This window comes from Poeciliopsis prolifica, unplaced genomic scaffold (assembly GCF_027474105.1).
Source record: "Poeciliopsis prolifica strain line A6 unplaced genomic scaffold, Auburn_PproV2 SCAFFOLD007, whole genome shotgun sequence".
NCBI classification, from domain to species: Eukaryota; Metazoa; Chordata; class Actinopteri; order Cyprinodontiformes; family Poeciliidae; genus Poeciliopsis; species Poeciliopsis prolifica.
In genome coordinates, this window is record NW_026562382.1 from 942,785 (window position 1) to 960,553 (window position 17,769).

Genomic DNA, 17,769 nt, shown 5'->3' on the forward strand with positions numbered 1-17,769 from the left:
CAAAAAAATTTTGAATTATTTGTACAATATTCATAAGTTCAAGATATTATTATGGTCCGGGGTTTTCTCCTGAAAACCTGCTAAGAATGAGGTTGATTGGTTGGTTGGTTGTGTCTTTACATGCCATCCAAATGTTTGGTTGGAAATATATATTTTTTTCAGATTCCTTCCTGGAAAATGTATCTTTTTTCCACACTATTGGGTCTCCACTCTTTTCTACATTCCTGTCCGTCAGTCAGTACTACGGTAGTTTTCAGAAGGCGCTACAGGTGAGTCATTTCTGTCTATCAGGGGGCGACGATAAGGAGGGAGGAGGTGACGGGAGACATCTACATTGCCCGAGTGATTCATGGAGGACTGGCAGACCGCAGTGGTGAGATAAAACTCTTGACAGCTGTCTGTGAGAGCGCTGGATAGTGTGTTTGATAAAAAAAAAAAAGGACAAAACAAATATTTTCAGGAGTTATCACTGATTTCTGTTTCAGGACTCCTTCATCCTGGTGATCTGATAGTGGAGGTGAATGGAAACTCAGTGGTGGGACTGGAACCAGAAAAGGTCATCCAGATACTGGTAGGTTTATCTGAATGTGGAAAAAACATCCCTTTTATAATTGTAGCCACTTGAAACTGAGCTTGAAGTTAAGAAGAGTGTTTTTTTTTCCTCTTACAGAAAATGGCAACTTTGCTTGAATGACATTAAAGGGGCGGTATTGTGTAAAGTTGACTTTTTAGAACTTTGCATCATGTTAATGTTATCCCCACATCAGAAATATACGTGGAGTGTTGCCTTGATTCTTTCATGAATGTTTGAGGAATCCTTTAATCTCCATTGCAACCATTCTGCTGCATGAAACACCTGGGTGGATCTAGCTCCGCCTTCAGGGACACGGCTCCTTCTCTGAGCTGCAGTTTAAAAGCTTCTGAGCTTCTGTCTTTCAGAGTAGCCCTCCTCTGTGACTCCCCCACAGAGTCAGCTCCTTCAGACTAGCCAGCAGCAATTAGCAAACACCTAGTGGAGCTGCACATCTTCTGAGCTCATTATAGGAGCTACTTCTCAGAACAATGCTTGTTAATGGAGGAAAGATGTTGTGATGACTTCCTGAATGCTCAATTTAAATGCGTTAAATTACAAAGTCAAATTTCTCTAAGTCATATTTGTTATATACAAATAATAATAACTAGGAAACAGCCAAAATTCTGAAGCATCCTTTGCTTTTTATCCACCATTACCTTTCTTGTAAGTCATTTTAGATTTAATTTGTAGACACCCAATTTCAGAATCATTCCAGAAAAGTCAGGTAATTTATCTGTGCATATGTCGTCATTTTTCAATCATATCTATTGTTCTGTCTGTGTTTCTCCCCGTCAGAACAGTTCAATTGGAACTATTCTGTTTAAAGTTATCCCGAGGTCAACGCAGGTCACCAGCAGCCAGAAGCCGGTAAGAAAAAGGTTTAAACTGAGTCTTAAGTAAGTACAAAAAATATTGACTTATCCAATTGAATTTAATATAATAAGTTCAATTATATATCAAATGCCTTGGAAAGATGCGTGCAAAATATTTTCCAAAGTGAGATTGAAGGAAGTGGAGATCCAATAAAGTGCATCCACTTTGGGATGTCCAACCCCAGGAGACAAAGGATTTAAAGTTAAAAACGTCATGCGTGTTGGTAAAGCTTTAAGCCAATCAGGAAACAGTGCTGGCATCAGACAGGAAGTTGAAGGGCAAGAAATGTGGAGTAGAGCGGCAGCTAAACTCTGGTTCAGGTGTCTTTATTTATGCTTTATTTACTTTCATGGGTACTTTTATTCTGATTCCAGGTGATTCTTTGGAATAATTACTCATTTTAAGCTTCAAGTGGTTGTCAATGTTATGTTAAAGCTGTTTATTGATCAAATGGTCACTTTGGGGGGAAAAAACACCCATCCTATGCTGGTTCAAAAAATTAGTTTGTAATTTTATAGTATGTTCTTTCATGTTCTGCCTGCTATAATTAAACAAATGAGGAAAGAAAAGACATTTTTCAGAGCTAATTTATTTCCTCAAACCAGTACTCTAAATGCTGCCAAGTAAATTTGTAAAATTACTTTATAACCAATTTTTCTTAATATAATCATTTAAAAGCACATTGACACGTGGAAAACAAAATGCAACGTTGCAACCTTTGGACAAACAAACCAAAAAATCTGAGTGATTGACTGACTGGCAACTGATGACGGGTAAAAAATAACTCATGACCACCAGGTGCATAATGAGGTACCTTAAACCTACATTTAAGGTAGCTTATATCGTGAAACACTTACATCTCAAACTGAAATTAATTAAATAATTAAGAGAATTACTATCCAAAGAACTAATTTTAAATAACAAATTAAACAAAAATTCTAATTGTAAATTAATCAGAATAATTTAAGTAAATAATCTAAATTCTAAGCTTTAACTGAAAATAGAAAAATAGGTCCTACAGTATCTGTTGATCCTGGTGTCTGTCTGTAAGGTGTATATGAGGGCGATGGTGGACTACAGCCCCCTACAGGACTCCTCCATCCCGTGTCCGGATGCAGGAATGTCTTTCAGCAGAGGTGACCTGCTGGAGGTGGTCGACCAATCAGACGCTCTGTGGTGGCAGGCCAGGAAGCTGCCCTGCGGCGCTTCCTTTGCTGGGCTAATTCCCTCCGCTAGCATGCTGAGGAGGTGACACACCCTGACACACACATGTTAGGACTTTGTATTGACTTCCATTCAATCATATATGCCTAACTCAAACACTTACCCCAATCCTAGTCAAAACTTATTTCACATCATACCTATAAATCCAACCACCAACCTTGACTGTCACATTCTTTACCCCGAACCCTAAAACAGCATTTTCAAGAAAATGTCCCCACAATGAGAAATGGTCCCCACAGTCCCACTTTGTGGACAGAAATAAAGCCCCACCAGGACATAAAAAACATTTTTTATGTCCTATTGACATAAAAAATGTCAAAAGGACACACACACAGAAACCTGCAAACCTGCTAGCAGCTCAAACTGCCACCAGAGGGAGCAATAGGTTTGCCAAAATGTAAAAAAAACCAACAACAACCCAAAAACCTTTCATCTTGCATTTTAGGAACCTTTTATTTTTAGTTAATAAGTCGGTTATTAAATTTCTAAATTTTCTTTATGTTTTTACACCTACTCTATTTTGATTTTGAATATTATTTCTGCTTCTAGCTACCTCCCCACAAAAAGTTAATCTTTCATTCATCATTCTCATGATTTTAACTCATTTTTAATCTCCATTAGGTGGCTGTCTTTCACGGCTTTAAATGCATGATTTGTACTTGTTGAGTGCTGGATTTTCACCAGATAACTTGCAGCTGTAGTTATTTCCCTGTTCATCTCTCTATTTTCTTCACAGTAAACACAAGGAGCAGTGGTGGTGTCATCCATCCCAGGTTCACACATGCATCAGGCCTTGTGAGAATATTTATCATTCTCTCTGAATTCATGTGGGTTTCTCTAGCTGTATTCCCACTCGTTGTATTTTGACATTTTGAAAGTAAACTGGCTTAATGGAAACAGTGATTTTAAAGAAGAAACTAATTTCTGTGGATGAAAAGTTTTGGCGGCAGGATGAGGTGGTTTTTATCGGTAGCATTGGAATTGGTTTATCTCACAAAACTGCAACAGAAACACTTTTTTTTGCATCATGACTCACACGATCGGCAGCCAGATCTTACCACTGGCAAAAACCATGTAGAAGACGACAACAGAAAGTAGTTAGAGGATGATGGTGAAGCATATTGTTAATGACACGTGAACAAACTTATTCACCCGTGATTTTAATTGCGGTTCTTTCTTAATGGAAACAACGCAGTTGGAAAATTCTATTTTCTTTTCTTCGACATCAGCAGAATATCGACAAATTCTTGCAAACATCTAGAATGGCAACGCAGATGTCTGTTTGACATTTCAACATCATTTTTAGTCTGACTCATGAGTTAACAGTTTGAAAACTGATGGGTGATAGCTGTGTCTGACATACTGTATAGCTATCTAGTTGCCTGTTTATTGTCTGATATATCTTTTCTCTGCATCTCTAAAAAGCGACAAGCCTCCACCTGTGACGGTAGTTTTGATCTTCTTTGATGCCACTTTTAAACGTTTCTCTTTGCAAAGTCATGGTTCTTGCATACGAAATCAACAGTGGAAAAATGCAATAAACACTCCCACAAACTGGTGCAAGTGATAAAACTGGTGTAATCAGGACTTAAATCCCATTATAAACTAAGTAGAGCAACTTGTTATCCTTTTGACCAACTTATTACCATGATTGTCTTTCTGTGAAGTCTAACAGTCTTGTTATTGCCTCCCTTGTTTATCATTCATAAACACATATTAGATATAATTAACAATGATCTAGTGGTTTTCTTCATATTTCTGCCTTGTTGCATTTAAATAGCAGCTGTTTGTTTCCCTCACTGCCCACTGAAGACAGCCTGGCTGATAACGGTGAGTGTCACACCCAATAAACTTGTTTGCCATCTACCAGTGTCTGAATTAAACTTGTTTTTAAAGGGTATTTGGATTTAAGGAGAAGCATTTTTATGATCACCTCAGAAAAAAATGCGTTCATTTTGAGACACTGGCTGAAACATCAGGTTGAACTTTCGTCCTCATGTAATTCTAGATTTCCCACAGTTGGGTATTTGGCATTAAATATCTTTTAAACCAAGCCAACATGGTGTATTTTTTTTCTAATTGAAAGATGTATTTATCACCACACCTAGAGTTGAAACTAGATATTTATATACTCCATAAACAGACACAATCAGTCCAAATTTACCTGTTAAAATTAACACATTTATTTTTTTTGTTGCATATTTGCTAAATGTCAGACAGAAAAAATATTTTTAAATCAGATTTCTTGTAACTTTCTTTAAAGATATTTAACAAATGTTTCCTTGTTTTGGTAGAACTTCCTTTTAAATTGTACAACTTTAGATAGCTTTAAGTCTGTCTCATTTCTCCTGATAAAACTGGTGCAATTAATCTGGCTAAATCTTTTAATGGCTGCGTTTAGCTCCAACTTTATGACTAAATCGTTCTAAATCCTGCAAAACCTTAACATAAACAAACGGGCTTCGCCAAATTATTTGAGGCAAAGTAATCCTGGCGTATGTAAACTTCAAGATTAAAAAATAAAGTGAAAATATGTCTATTGCTTTTCTAACATTTCGTAAAATAACACCAACTTTGGCAGAAAAAGACCTAAAAGAGAAAAGACTTATTCTGATATCTGGTTTTAAATTTTCTTAAAGCGCTTCTTGATTTCATCGTTCAGTGACCAACGTGTCGCGTTGTCTTGTTGACTCGTTGACGTGTAGAAACAAAGTTTGACTTTTATGCTCTGTGGGTAGACGAGGATCTGACACACGCTGATGGCAAAAGGATCCTGACAGGTAACGGCGCCGGTCCGACCCAGTTTGATACGCTGAAGACTGTCTCCTGCTAAGAAAACGTTTCTCCTCCCCCAGATATGGAAAGAAATAGGAAATAACTTTGGTGGGTAAGTTCGTTCAGAGCAGTCGTAGTTTGTCTAATAAAAACAATCAAATAGGATTTAGACTCCTTAGTAATTCAGATTTTTAACCCTGTAGATGGAGTCTGTGGAGTTGATTTATCTGTTATTGCAGACAGACAAAGTCAGAATATTGGAATGAATAACTAAATAAAAAGTTGTTCAATATGCCGTGAAGCAGAAGTTAAACTAATAGGCTTGAGATTTTATTTATTTAAATCAGCAAAAGAAACCATGAAAGTGAAGGTTTTCTTGGTTAGCTATAATTTTAAGTGTGCCCCTTAACTAGATGAATTTTAATTTACTTCAACAATTCAGTTTTTGTGATTGTAAACAATAAATCATTTCTGGCAAGAGAATAAAGAGTGTTTCTTTCCTTCAGAAGAGGAAGACTCGGATGTTACAGAAGGAATTTACCTCGGTAAGTCGCCTTCTTCCTGGACCCACAGCAGAATTAACCTTTGCTTATTATTAGGAATTTTATCTCAGTCAGATTGTTGAATATAAATATATGCAAAGTTAGAAGTTGTCCAGTCAGTTCACTAAATGCATCACATTTGTTTCTCATTGTAAGTTTCTAAATAAATATAATAAAATCCAGAATTTACCTCCGAATTCATGAACTTTCTCTGCCAAGCGCACCTCATTTAATGTCTGAATAGTGCAGAGGATTCTGGAAAAGTGCAATTCATTTATATTCTACATAATTCAATGCAATCACGCTGCAAAAACATGAAAACTAACCGAGCATTTCTGTCTTGTTTCTAGCTTAAGTAACTTAGTCCACTTGAAAAAAGACTAAACTGACTTACAAGTCACTTTTCACCAAGACATAGGAGTTTGTTTTAAGTCCATAATTTCTTAATATTTATGGAAAAGTGCATGTTCCCCTGGCAGATTATTGACCTCATAGAAAGACCTTTTAAACATGTTATAAGTAAAATAATCTACAAGGGGAACATGTATTTTTCATAAATATTAAGAAATTATGGACTTAAACAAGCTCCTATGTCTTGGTGAAGAGTTACTTGTATTTCTAGGTGTATTTTTGTCTAGAAACTGGACAAAACATTTTGTGGGGTTTTTTGGAGTTCATTGACCTCTTAATAGCAACATCATAAAAAGATGACATATTTTCATTCTGCAACATCTAATAATAATAATAATCACCAATCATGAAAGCTAAACAATATCCTTTCATGATCTCGATAACTTGTTATAAAGCTGTATTAGTAGCATAAAAATCATATTTAATGCTGTATTTTTAGTCACAAGCATAACAATACTTCTGGACTTCAGCTGGCTTCCGCCGGAGTTTCCGCCTCTGGAGGAGGACGTCCTACAAGAGGAGGCGGCAGTCCTGCACCTCCTGCTCGCCCAGCAGCAGCGCTCTGTCCTCCCCGTATGAGGAGGTGGCGTTGTACCAGCGCCTCCCGCAGGAGAACCACCGCCTCATCATCCTCATAGGTGAGAGAAGGCCTGGCCCAATTCATCCCCAAACACCCAAAATATTCCATATACTATACCAAATCAGGACATCAGTTCATTTGTATTGATAGTGAAATAATCACTGCTCCCTCAACTGATTTCTTCTGTTTGCTTTTTTGTTGCACTCAGACATTTTAGATCGTCCGACAAACAAAACGTTAGTCAGATGTGCAAAAGCGTCTGTGTGTGTCGTCCTAAAACAGGAGCTTCTGGAGTCGGAGTCAATGAGTTGAGGAAAGAGACATCAAACTGAACCCGTCCACCTTCCAGGGACCCGTACCGCGTATGTGATCTCAACTCGCTAATCGCAGTTCCTCTGTTTATATAGTATTAAAAGAAACGGATGAAAAACAGAACAAGAAAATTATATTTTAAAATGCTGGGATTTAATATAATGTTTATATCTTTACAATTTCTGTGTTTATGAGACTTAAATAAATTAAGATGAACCTAAATTGAACTGAACAATAATTTATATATCCCAAACATTGTAAATAAGACAATAACAATTTCTCATCACTGACATTTAATATAAAAATGATGCAAAGTGATGCCTTCATGATCTAATTTGCACAAAATACATATGTTGATACCAAAACAGGGTTTTTTAAAATCATTTTTAATTGTTGGCAGTATTCTGCAAGTCTACAAGTCTCACAATTTGGAGACCACAAACTATGTGTTAAAGGAAAATAGAAGTGAATTTGACTGCAACATTTAATTCAGCAAAAATAATTCTCGCAGACACAACCCGTCCAATAAAAGAAGGGGAGCAGGCGGGTAGAGAGTACCACTTTGTCACCAAAGAGCTGTTTGAGTACCTGGTCTGCAACCACAGGTAGGGGTATTTTACTAATTACATCATTTATCTCTGACTTTGCACTCTAGTTGCGATGAACTGAACTTTGCTTCATGTTCAGATTTGTAGAATATGGGGAGAGTAAGAGCCACCTGTATGGAACCAGCATTGATGCTGTTGATGAGGTGATAAAACGAGGACGGATGTGCATCATCGACATTGAACCACCTGTGAGTTTAGGATGGATGGATGGATGGATGGATGGATGGATGGATGGACGGACGGACGGACGGACGGACGGACGGATGGATAAACAGCTAGCTCACTAGACCACTAGATAAACAGGCCACTAGCTAACTTGACAAATCAACAACTAGCTAGCAAGCTATGTACAGTAAAAGAAAATACTTTTCAAAATTAGGAATCTGCAGAATAAAGACTAGTTAGTGAGTATAGCTGCGTAATTTAAACACAAACTGTCGTAAACAGCAGCAGTGATGTGATCTAGTAGTTAGATTTACAGGCTGATTAAAAAACCACACATAGAAAAATTATACATAACTGTACTTGAGACAATTATGTATCATGCATGTAGCGTGATGCATACAGTCTCATGTATGTAGTATGTAAAATCCAGGGGATGAGCATCACCATACATCTGTTATGCAGTAAGATGGAAAATAGGACGAATGATTTCCCAAGTCATTGTTCTTTGCGGCAGACAGAGTTGGTTACGTTTTGTTTTGATCCTGCTCGATTCTAGGGCATCCATCTGTTGCGATTGAGGAATCTGAAGCCGTACGTGATTTTCATCAAAGCGCCGAGCCCAGAAACACTGAGACAGACTCGAAGAAACGCCAGAATCATCACCAGCTACGCCGTCAACAGGGCATTCACAGTAAGAGCCCCCATGCGTTCATTTCTATCACGATTTAACCAGTTTGGACTGGAATGGAGCAGCATTACAACGAACAAACCACCAGTGCTGAATGTCATGGAACTAAGAAATGAAAGATTTCCCTCTCTTGTGACTCAGGAGGAAGACTTTTGGAGCTGGAGGACACGTCTCAGCTGATCGAGGCCAAATACAAACAGTATTTTGACAGCGTGGTGGTGAATGACGACCTGCAGGACGCCTGCATGCAGCTCTGCTCCATCATCCAGCAGGCGCAGAACGAGCCTCAGTGGATCCCCAGTCAGCTGGGCTGAGAGGAGTAGACCAGGAGAGGATGGGGGACCAATGAATTAAATACAGAGAAGAGACGGGCAAACGATGGCGGCATAGTGGACAGATAGGAATGATGTCACTAAACCTTACACACAAGTATCATTATGTTTTAGACCAAAACAAACTAACTTACAAACCTAGATTTCGGTTTGGTTGAAGTGAATTGTGATGCTAGCAGACTGGGGATCGATCCAAGACAGGAAGTGAACTGTAGTAAAACAAACACAAGAATCTAGCGCTAGGATTGGTCTTTTAGCAAAGACAAAGGAAAAAAACTACATCCTGGTGGCACTCCCATTTTTGTTTAAACTTTGTCAAGAAAGAAGTTGCGCTCATGTCTTCTTCATGGTTCTTGGTGCGTTGCCATCAATGAGAAACGTACAAGCCTGGGTCTTTGCAAAGGTTTGGTTCGTGTGAAAGCAAACCACATCAGCTGAAAACGTTACAAATGTTGCAACTTTGGTCTTGGTCACTTTACTCATAATTCGAACAACAATAAGAGAGTTAAAGAAAAAACAAGGGGAAAAAATTTCAATGGAACAAAGATGTAAAGGGAATACTGTTTAAAACAGAAGCAAACACAAGAAACACAGAAAGTAGGTCAACGTAGAGCATTAAAATGAAGAAACTGAGACCAAAACCCTTCAGGTCGCTCCGTGTCTCCAGTGCTCCTTGTTGCCCCCCGTCCACTCAGAGAGGTAAAGCGACCGTCACACACACAACAGGATGCGGAGCGGCTTGTGACCCTCATGTGTGGGAGGAGGAACCCGCTCATTTAGCCACACAGAGAAGGTGTGAAGAATTCCCAACAAGACCGCCGTTGTTCTCAGACCTGCCCTGACCGCTGCGACTCATTCTGCATTACACACATTCTTTCACTGCAACAATAAGCTGGAAGGCCGGCTGCTTCAGAACGCTTCACCTCCGATTTGTTTCGATCTTTAATAAAAGCAACAGCGCATAATGCTAATGCTAATGCTACGTTGTCTCTCTCTGGAGAACCTGAATGTAAAAGGTATTGAGTCAGGAGGGCTGCAAACAAGAGCAGATTGTTGATTGAGTATCACTTTACTGTAATACTCTACTTGGTGTTGATCCATGACTTCAATTCCAAATAAATATCCCGCCGTTTCGTTTGTGGTTGTGGTTGTAATGTGACGTGTAAAAACATTCAAGGAGTGTGAATGCTGTTTGTTTTTTTTTTTATAACCATTCTTGTCTTTTAAGGCATAGACAGTAGGTTAATTCATTGCCATTGGTCAATTTTAAAGCTATGCACTTTAGAATAATTCAGATATTATGTCAGAATCTCCTGAAGCTGCTAAAGCCGTCAAAATCCTCAGAGATAAAGCTAATAATTTATTTATAACAGAAAGGTCATTTGCACCTCCATTAACACGTGTGTCATATTTTTGTAAATCATAAAGCTGGAAGTTAAGCATCCAAGATCACAACTTTATGTCACACAGCCGACCTCTGACCCGGTTTAACGGTTTGCTCTTTCCTGCATGAAAGTCACTGTAAGTGAAGCACTTCCTGTTAGATCACTGATTGAAAACTGCTGACAAGTTTTATACAGAAAAATACACATTTTGTTCAGTATTACTGAAATATTTCTAAAATAAAAAACAACAAACAAAGAACTACATCCACATATCCACCGAATATGGGCTCCTATGAGAATAACTTTTCAGATTATTGAAAATAGCTAACTTTAAGCAGGCCTCAAACATAATTGTTATTAAGCTCATAATTCTGCTTTTTAAAGGTTGTTAGCCTGATGTGGTATATAATCTTAAATGTCCTGTTTTCCTTTGCAGTAAGCTGCTGTTTCACTTCAGTGAATAATCTAAGTTATTGTACCGCTATGGTTTGAACAGAATACGTTACTTTAAAAACAAACAACCATACAAACCTCAATGTTTCACTTTTTGTTTTATAAAAGGTCATTACAAAAGGTCATTACTACGTTTGAATCTCAGAAGACAAAAGAAGAAAGGACACAAACCCCTTGTTATTCTCACAATACGTAAACACAGTAATCATGGGCCACATGATCAGGAGATAATTAAAATGGTCGGAAGAAGTCACATCTGTGAAGGAATCGATTTTGGGCCTCCTTGGTTTCCTCATGACGAACCCTTATAAAGCTCAAGAGGACCAACAATCCCTCATCAGTCTCAGGACCACACACCAGGAAGTAACCTGTAACCATGACGACTCTGCTGATGGTCTCTGCTTTCCTTGTTGGCGTGTTTGGCTCCCTCGCTGCCATCCCCATCCCCTACCACGCTTTCTGCAGCTCTCTCTGGTAAGTACTCATTTCTGTGAGGACATCATGCCAGACACAAATCTAAATCCCGTGTTTCACTTTTCTCCTTCTAGGCTCTTTGAAATGCCCTGCACTAAAATCAGCACCACACTAGTGAAGCAAATTGAAGCCTTCAGCCCGATGATGGGCTGTGATAAGTGCCACTATCAGGTAGGAGCTTTTCAGGGTCAACCATGTGGTTGATTCATTCAGGTTTAATTCAGGTTTATGATTTGCTCTTAAAAGCTTTTTTACAAAGCTCTTATCATTATCATTAATAAAGGTGCTGTTGTCCTCCCAGCTTGTGTCAGCCACTGTGATCCTCAAAGCCAACCACACGTCTCCCGGCAGGCAGGCCGAGAACATCACGTTCACGCTGAATCCCACCATCATGGCCAGCGGCTGTCGAGTGTCTGTGAGGAACTCCGCTGTTTCCTGTTTTAGTTGACAGTTTTCAGACGGGAAACAGGGCGTGAGTGAGCGGAACTCGAAGCTGTGACAGCTTTCGCTTGGGCTCGCCATGTTCTGTTTTTTTTATTTGGCAAGCGGTTAGCTTCATGAACTACTACTGATTCTTAAAGAGTCACTTTGGGGGAGTCTCTAAAGAAGCTAACTCTTTAGCATTGTCTGTGGACAATGCTAAAGAATTAAAGGTGTATTTGACATTTGTGGCTTACTATCCTATCGTTCCACAGCATCTGATCTGCTCGATTGACAAGGGAATAGGCTTGGTTAGCTGGTTTCTTTATATATTTATACAAAATATATAAAGAAACATTGGCTTAAGAATGTTTTCCCTCAATTTATGTACTATTTTCATTCTTACACTTGTTTACATTTCTGCCTCATACCTTCGGCCATAAATTCTTGGTTTTTTTTACAGGAGCTTCCGTTAAAGAAGCTTCTGGATGTTTCCTACTTGCTATGCTCGCTGGAGAAGCAAAGTTATATTGACCTATAGCTTATCATAATAAATAAAAACAGATTAGATTTTATTACTTAGAAATTATGATTCAAAATTTATCATTCAAAAATGTAAGATATTTTTTTTTAAACTTTTTTTACAAATTTTTCTCATCGTCCCTCCTTTTTATTAAAGACAATGATTATTTTAAAAAATATTATTTATTTAAAATAATAAAATTCAAAAAAAATTTATTCTAAACATTGAAAAAAAATAGTTTATATTTCGTGGAAACTGAGCTTTTGATGAATACAACATGTAGTACTTAGATTATCCACCAGAGGGGCATCAGAGAAGAATGTCATTAAATGCAGCTGTTTCTTGTTTGGGTGTGTATAAAAGCATTCCTTATTAAACTGGTAGATCTGTAAAAAGAAATGTATGCGTTTTTTTTTTAAAATGATACATTTTATATTTTAGGGTATAAGAAGATCTTAAAGCACCTGTATCTACAATGCAGCTGTTTATAGGTATTAAGTGTGTGTCAGTCACACCTGTGACACACACTTATGGCTAAAATGTATACACATTGAGCTTTTTTACAAAGCTCTTATCATTAATTTGGTCATCATATAAAAGCTTAAAAGCATATTTTTGCCATATTTCCCAGGGCCAGTCCATTTCTCTGAGCTTCACCAGCCTTCTTGATGATGGACTCAACTATTGTAACCTCTACAATCTGCTCTCATGTGAGTAAACAACTGAACCGTTTATTTCCCACTCCCATCATGAGTTGTCATCTCAACACTCACTGCTTACTGACTAAACTCTGCACCTCGTTCAAATCTTATTGAAGCTAACGATTACGCATAGATGTAAAATGATGAGGTTTTATTCATCACGAATGTCTGTGTTTCAGCAAGCGGCCTCACGTCATCTCCAGGCTTCATAGAAATGACAAATGAGTGGGCCTGCCTCGGGTATGGACTCGCCACCTGCAAAGTGAACAGCTGACATTTCAGAAGAAGACCAAGGTCGAGATCTGCATCGTTTAGCAAATGATGTATCAGAAAATAAATGTTTAGACAAAATAGATTAATGTAGATGAACACAAAAATGACAGCGTAAATTCTTTGTATCAGATTGGCAATATTTATTTAAAAATCTTCATATGAAAGGACATGTTGACACTTTTGCTCTCTATATAAGAGTTACCTCTTAAATAGTACGTTAGTAGCAGCTGATAAATGTTTCCCACCTTTAACATTTCTGTCAAACTTTGCTCTGTATTTTTGTTGAACTAGTTTAAAAAGAAAACAGTCTATAAAAATCCTGAATACACAAATAACCGAGTCTGAATGTAACTGTTCATGATGTCTCTGACGATGAGAAGCCTGAAGGAATCAAGGTAACGACACCAGACTGGTTTAGATCACATTTGTATGACGGTGGTATAGCACATAACTAAAATCATAACTAAAACAACAACCACAGCACGAACATGACATGTTTGGAAATTCTGCTAACCTCACATGTCCAGATGACACGGAGAATACTGAATTTGCGCAAGATTAGTCAGATTACTCCACATAGAATCACTAAGTAAGAAGCATTTCATAGGATTTTAATGTTAAAAAAAAAAATGTATATTGGTTTTCACGTCATGCCTTGACAAGATGACTTGAGAGCTTGTCCATTATTTCCAAAGACCAAATTTAAATTTGTCTTTCTTCAGAATGTTTGTAAAACAGTTTCCACCAGAATCTTCAAACTACCCAGATGAACAACATTTGTTAAAATAAAGTCAGAGAAGAACCAACTACTGGTGTCAATTTTGGTATGTCTGAGAATTTTTCTAAACTTTGATAGTTAAACAGAGATTTATTCTGGCACAGTTTTGTATTTGCCTCTAAACCAATATGGAGAGAATAAAAATAGTCAGATCACTCTGACTATGGTCAGAGGTCCACAGTACAGCACATGGTTTGTGCATGTTTACAAAGATCTTAGAATTATATTACGATCAGAAGAGCAAGATAGTCGCTGTGATTTCAATTTAGAAGCTTTTTGTCAACAGACAATACAGAAAACAAACAATGATCATTGATGTACATCATAAAAGTTCAAGTAAAAGTTTTTAGGAATAAAAAACTTCTTGCTGGCGTTTCAAAAATAGGGATTCACCGATACAATTTTTTTCCACTTCCGATACCGATATCTGTGATCTAGTATTGGCCAATACCGATCCAATACAGAAAAACAATGCAGAATTGAGTAAAAAAAATATTCCTTTTTTTTAAAGACATAAATGTAATGAATTACAAATTTATTTTATAACTCTGGACCAGAACAGCACACTGAATGCAACAATAACTTCACAAATTTGATCAAACATGTAACAACGCTTTAATTTGTCATTGTAATAGTCAAAGTAAAAAATACATAATGAAGAAACTGAAGCAGACAAAAACAATAGACTGAGCAAGCAGGGAAATGCAAACCACCAAAAGCAACCACATCAGTTCTCATGTCCTGTCAGAAATTCTTCCAACCTCAAATATTCATGTGATGTATAGTAAGAATGACCAGACCAGATGTATCCTAAACACTCATAGGAAAACTAAAAGATGTTATAATCAGCTGCTGTGTGTTTTTTTTTACATCTGTTAAATCAGATTATATGTGTATGTCTTATTTTGTTTATTTTTTTATCTTATTTTTTTCTTATACATTCTAATAGTAATAATGAGCTTCTGTTTAAGAAAAAACTGAGCAAAAAAAGTAGAATAAAATGAAAATAAAGTAAGAAAAACTGAAAACCAGCCATTAAGTTGATACAGAACAGAACAGGCATTTTGATTTTGATGTAAGAAAAAAAAAAAGGGAAGAGAAGCTTGTCTATTGGAAGTGATGGAACATTTTTTCCGACAGCAGAAGAAGTCTGTCAAAGCTGTGTGTGTCACATAGGAAATGGGAACGTAAACGTTATCAACTGTTAATCACACTTTCAAAATGAAAATGCTGAAGTTGTGGTTCCATCATGTTGGTTTGAACTGGAGGGTAAATCAAGAACCATGTGGGTTTCTTCAAATTACTCAAGGTTATTGTGCAGTTATGCTATTGCCTAATTGCATCCTGAAATTTTTTTTTATCAAATCACCACTACACTTAATTTATTTACTTATTTATTTTTACAACCACTAGCAAAAATGTAGCTTCAAACTTTTTTTTGACTTTCCAAGAAACAGTCACTGTTTTTACACCAGACACTGACGTTACCGAAGCAAAGGTAATCATCAAAAGTCATTCTGCCAAACACTAACAAAATATTTCCTGCATACAAGGAACGAGGAAAGATGCGCCAATGGACTCTTCAGACAGTGTTGAGGTTTTAAAGAGTCTAGTGCAATCGTAACTCAAAGACGGTTGTCAATGCGCACAGCTTCAGAGCGAGAACAGAAGGATTCAGATGTTTACTTTTTATTAAACCTTCATTTGAACAAATAAAACCCTGGTCAAGACAGACAGCAGCACAATAGAGAGGACAAGTGAATAGAAAAAATAAAATGATAAGCATTCAAACTACATCTTTCTTCAGTGTCATGCTCACTAAAATTACAAAATGTTGCAGATTCAGAAATCTCTGAAAACTGAAAGCAAGTGGCCCCATCATTATGAAAGCAGGCTGCAGAAGAGTGGCACACTGTGGTTCACCACTGGCTCACATTGATTGTGGTTTAGTTGTAGATAAAAGTGGACAGCTGCGTCAGAGATGAAGCTATTTTGACTTCAGCCAGAGTGGAAGGCGAGAACATCAAGAAGACGTCGACACAACCGGAGCAACTTGGCAGCAACTCTTCAGACACAATGCCGCACAATCCAGAGTCCACGACGCGGCTCTTGAAGCTGGTGCAACATGCAGTCAGCATGTTCCTGCTGGTGGTCCTCTTCTCCATCCTGCAGTATGTATTTGACATGCACTTCGTTTGCTCCTGCAGGCCTGGTGTACATGCCAGCGGTATCTATTACTTGACTTTGCCTCCCTTGATCCTGACTTTTGTCGTCAACATTGTTGAGCCTTTTTACAACCGAAAACCTTTTTCCAGTCAACGATTCTTCAAATGCCATTTCCCAAATAAATGTAGCGTAATCTACTTGGTAAAGCTTGTCATAAGGTACGCCGGTCTCTTAGCTCTCTGGATTTCTCTGGTTTTCTTTGATGGAGACTGGTACTTTTGCCTGATGACAAACCTCAACTCAAATCAGACCGGATTGCCTTGCAAAGCAAATCTGACCTACGAAGAGAAACGCATCAAGGACGAGTACAAGACCACGTCACTTGTGAGTATTACTGCACTGATTATGGAGCTCAAAGCAGATTCGTTTTGATGTTAGTGTCTAACTTTAATAAACTTGCTTAGAAGAATGTGAGGCTCTTTTCCATTCCTTTTAGATACAGAACATTCCACACTTTAGCTGTGATGTTGGCATTAATTTAGTAAAATTTTCTGGTTTTGAGTGTTTGCCTTTACGACATGCATCCCCTTAAAATACAATATTATAAAACATCTACTTACAGTTACCCTGAAAGTGGCCAGATGCTAAACAAAAATGAGAAAACGCCTGAATTCTCGTCACCGTCCCTTAAGAAAAATGCTGATTTTTAAAAATGTGGTTCTCCTTTTGTTTCAGGACTTTGGCCTTTTCCTGTGCTGCGCTTTTCTGTTTCTCTGGAGCGTCTCAGAGGCTCGGAGAGCTTGCACACCGGGATACAGATGTGTTGCTCCCTACTACAGCGTGGTGTTTGACAACCTGCTGGCGGAGGAACTCGGCAACCATCTGAATGAGCAGCTACAAGAAATTGCCAAGGAGAAAGCGGAAAAAATCTGTGAGAAATACATCAAAAGCATCAGGCACCACCAGCATCTGCAGCACAGCGACAACGTCATTGAGATTTCTGAAGTCTGGAGGAAAGTGTCAGCATCGGCCTTTTACACCACAGACATTGAAGGAGAAGAAACTGGAGACAACAACCATGAACCAACATAGACACAAACTTTCTCTAGCAACATTATGTCATACAGAAGAACAGCACTGTTTTATGATTTTATGGTTTTATTTTCACTTTCATATATAAGCATATCTTTACTATTGTTCTTTTTTATTTATTAAAATGTTCTAATGACTCAGAATTGATTTGGTTCCTTTCTTAATTCTTATTGCGTCCTCATGATATTCTTCATCATTCACCTGCTGTCATCAGAAGGAGCTGGATCGTCTTCAGATTGTCGAAGGTTCTGGAAACCCGTACGTCTCCTGTTTTCTACACGGGCCGCCAATCAGATCTGGGTTTCATTTTGATGTTTCTTGTCAGACCTTTACAGGGTCCATTGTGTATTTCAGCTTTGATTCAAATACATATCTTTCCCAGTGTTCTGAGTTTATAAACTCCAAACCTTTTAGTGGTCT

General features: G+C 37.8%; 1 long non-coding RNA gene and 1 pseudogene across 1 annotated transcript; both read left to right on the forward strand.

Moving 5' to 3' along the window:
- Positions 1-9,066, forward strand: part of LOC129361185 (MAGUK p55 subfamily member 4-like) — a 90,868-nt pseudogene extending 81,802 nt beyond the window's left edge.
- A 2,685-nt stretch (positions 9,067-11,751) lies between these two features.
- On the forward strand, positions 11,752-13,303 carry LOC129361369 (uncharacterized). Its single transcript, XR_008606141.1, has 3 exons — positions 11,752-11,811; positions 12,971-13,049; positions 13,220-13,303. It is a non-coding gene; the product is annotated as an uncharacterized LOC129361369 (long non-coding RNA).
- The last annotated feature ends 4,466 nt before the right edge of the window (positions 13,304-17,769 follow it).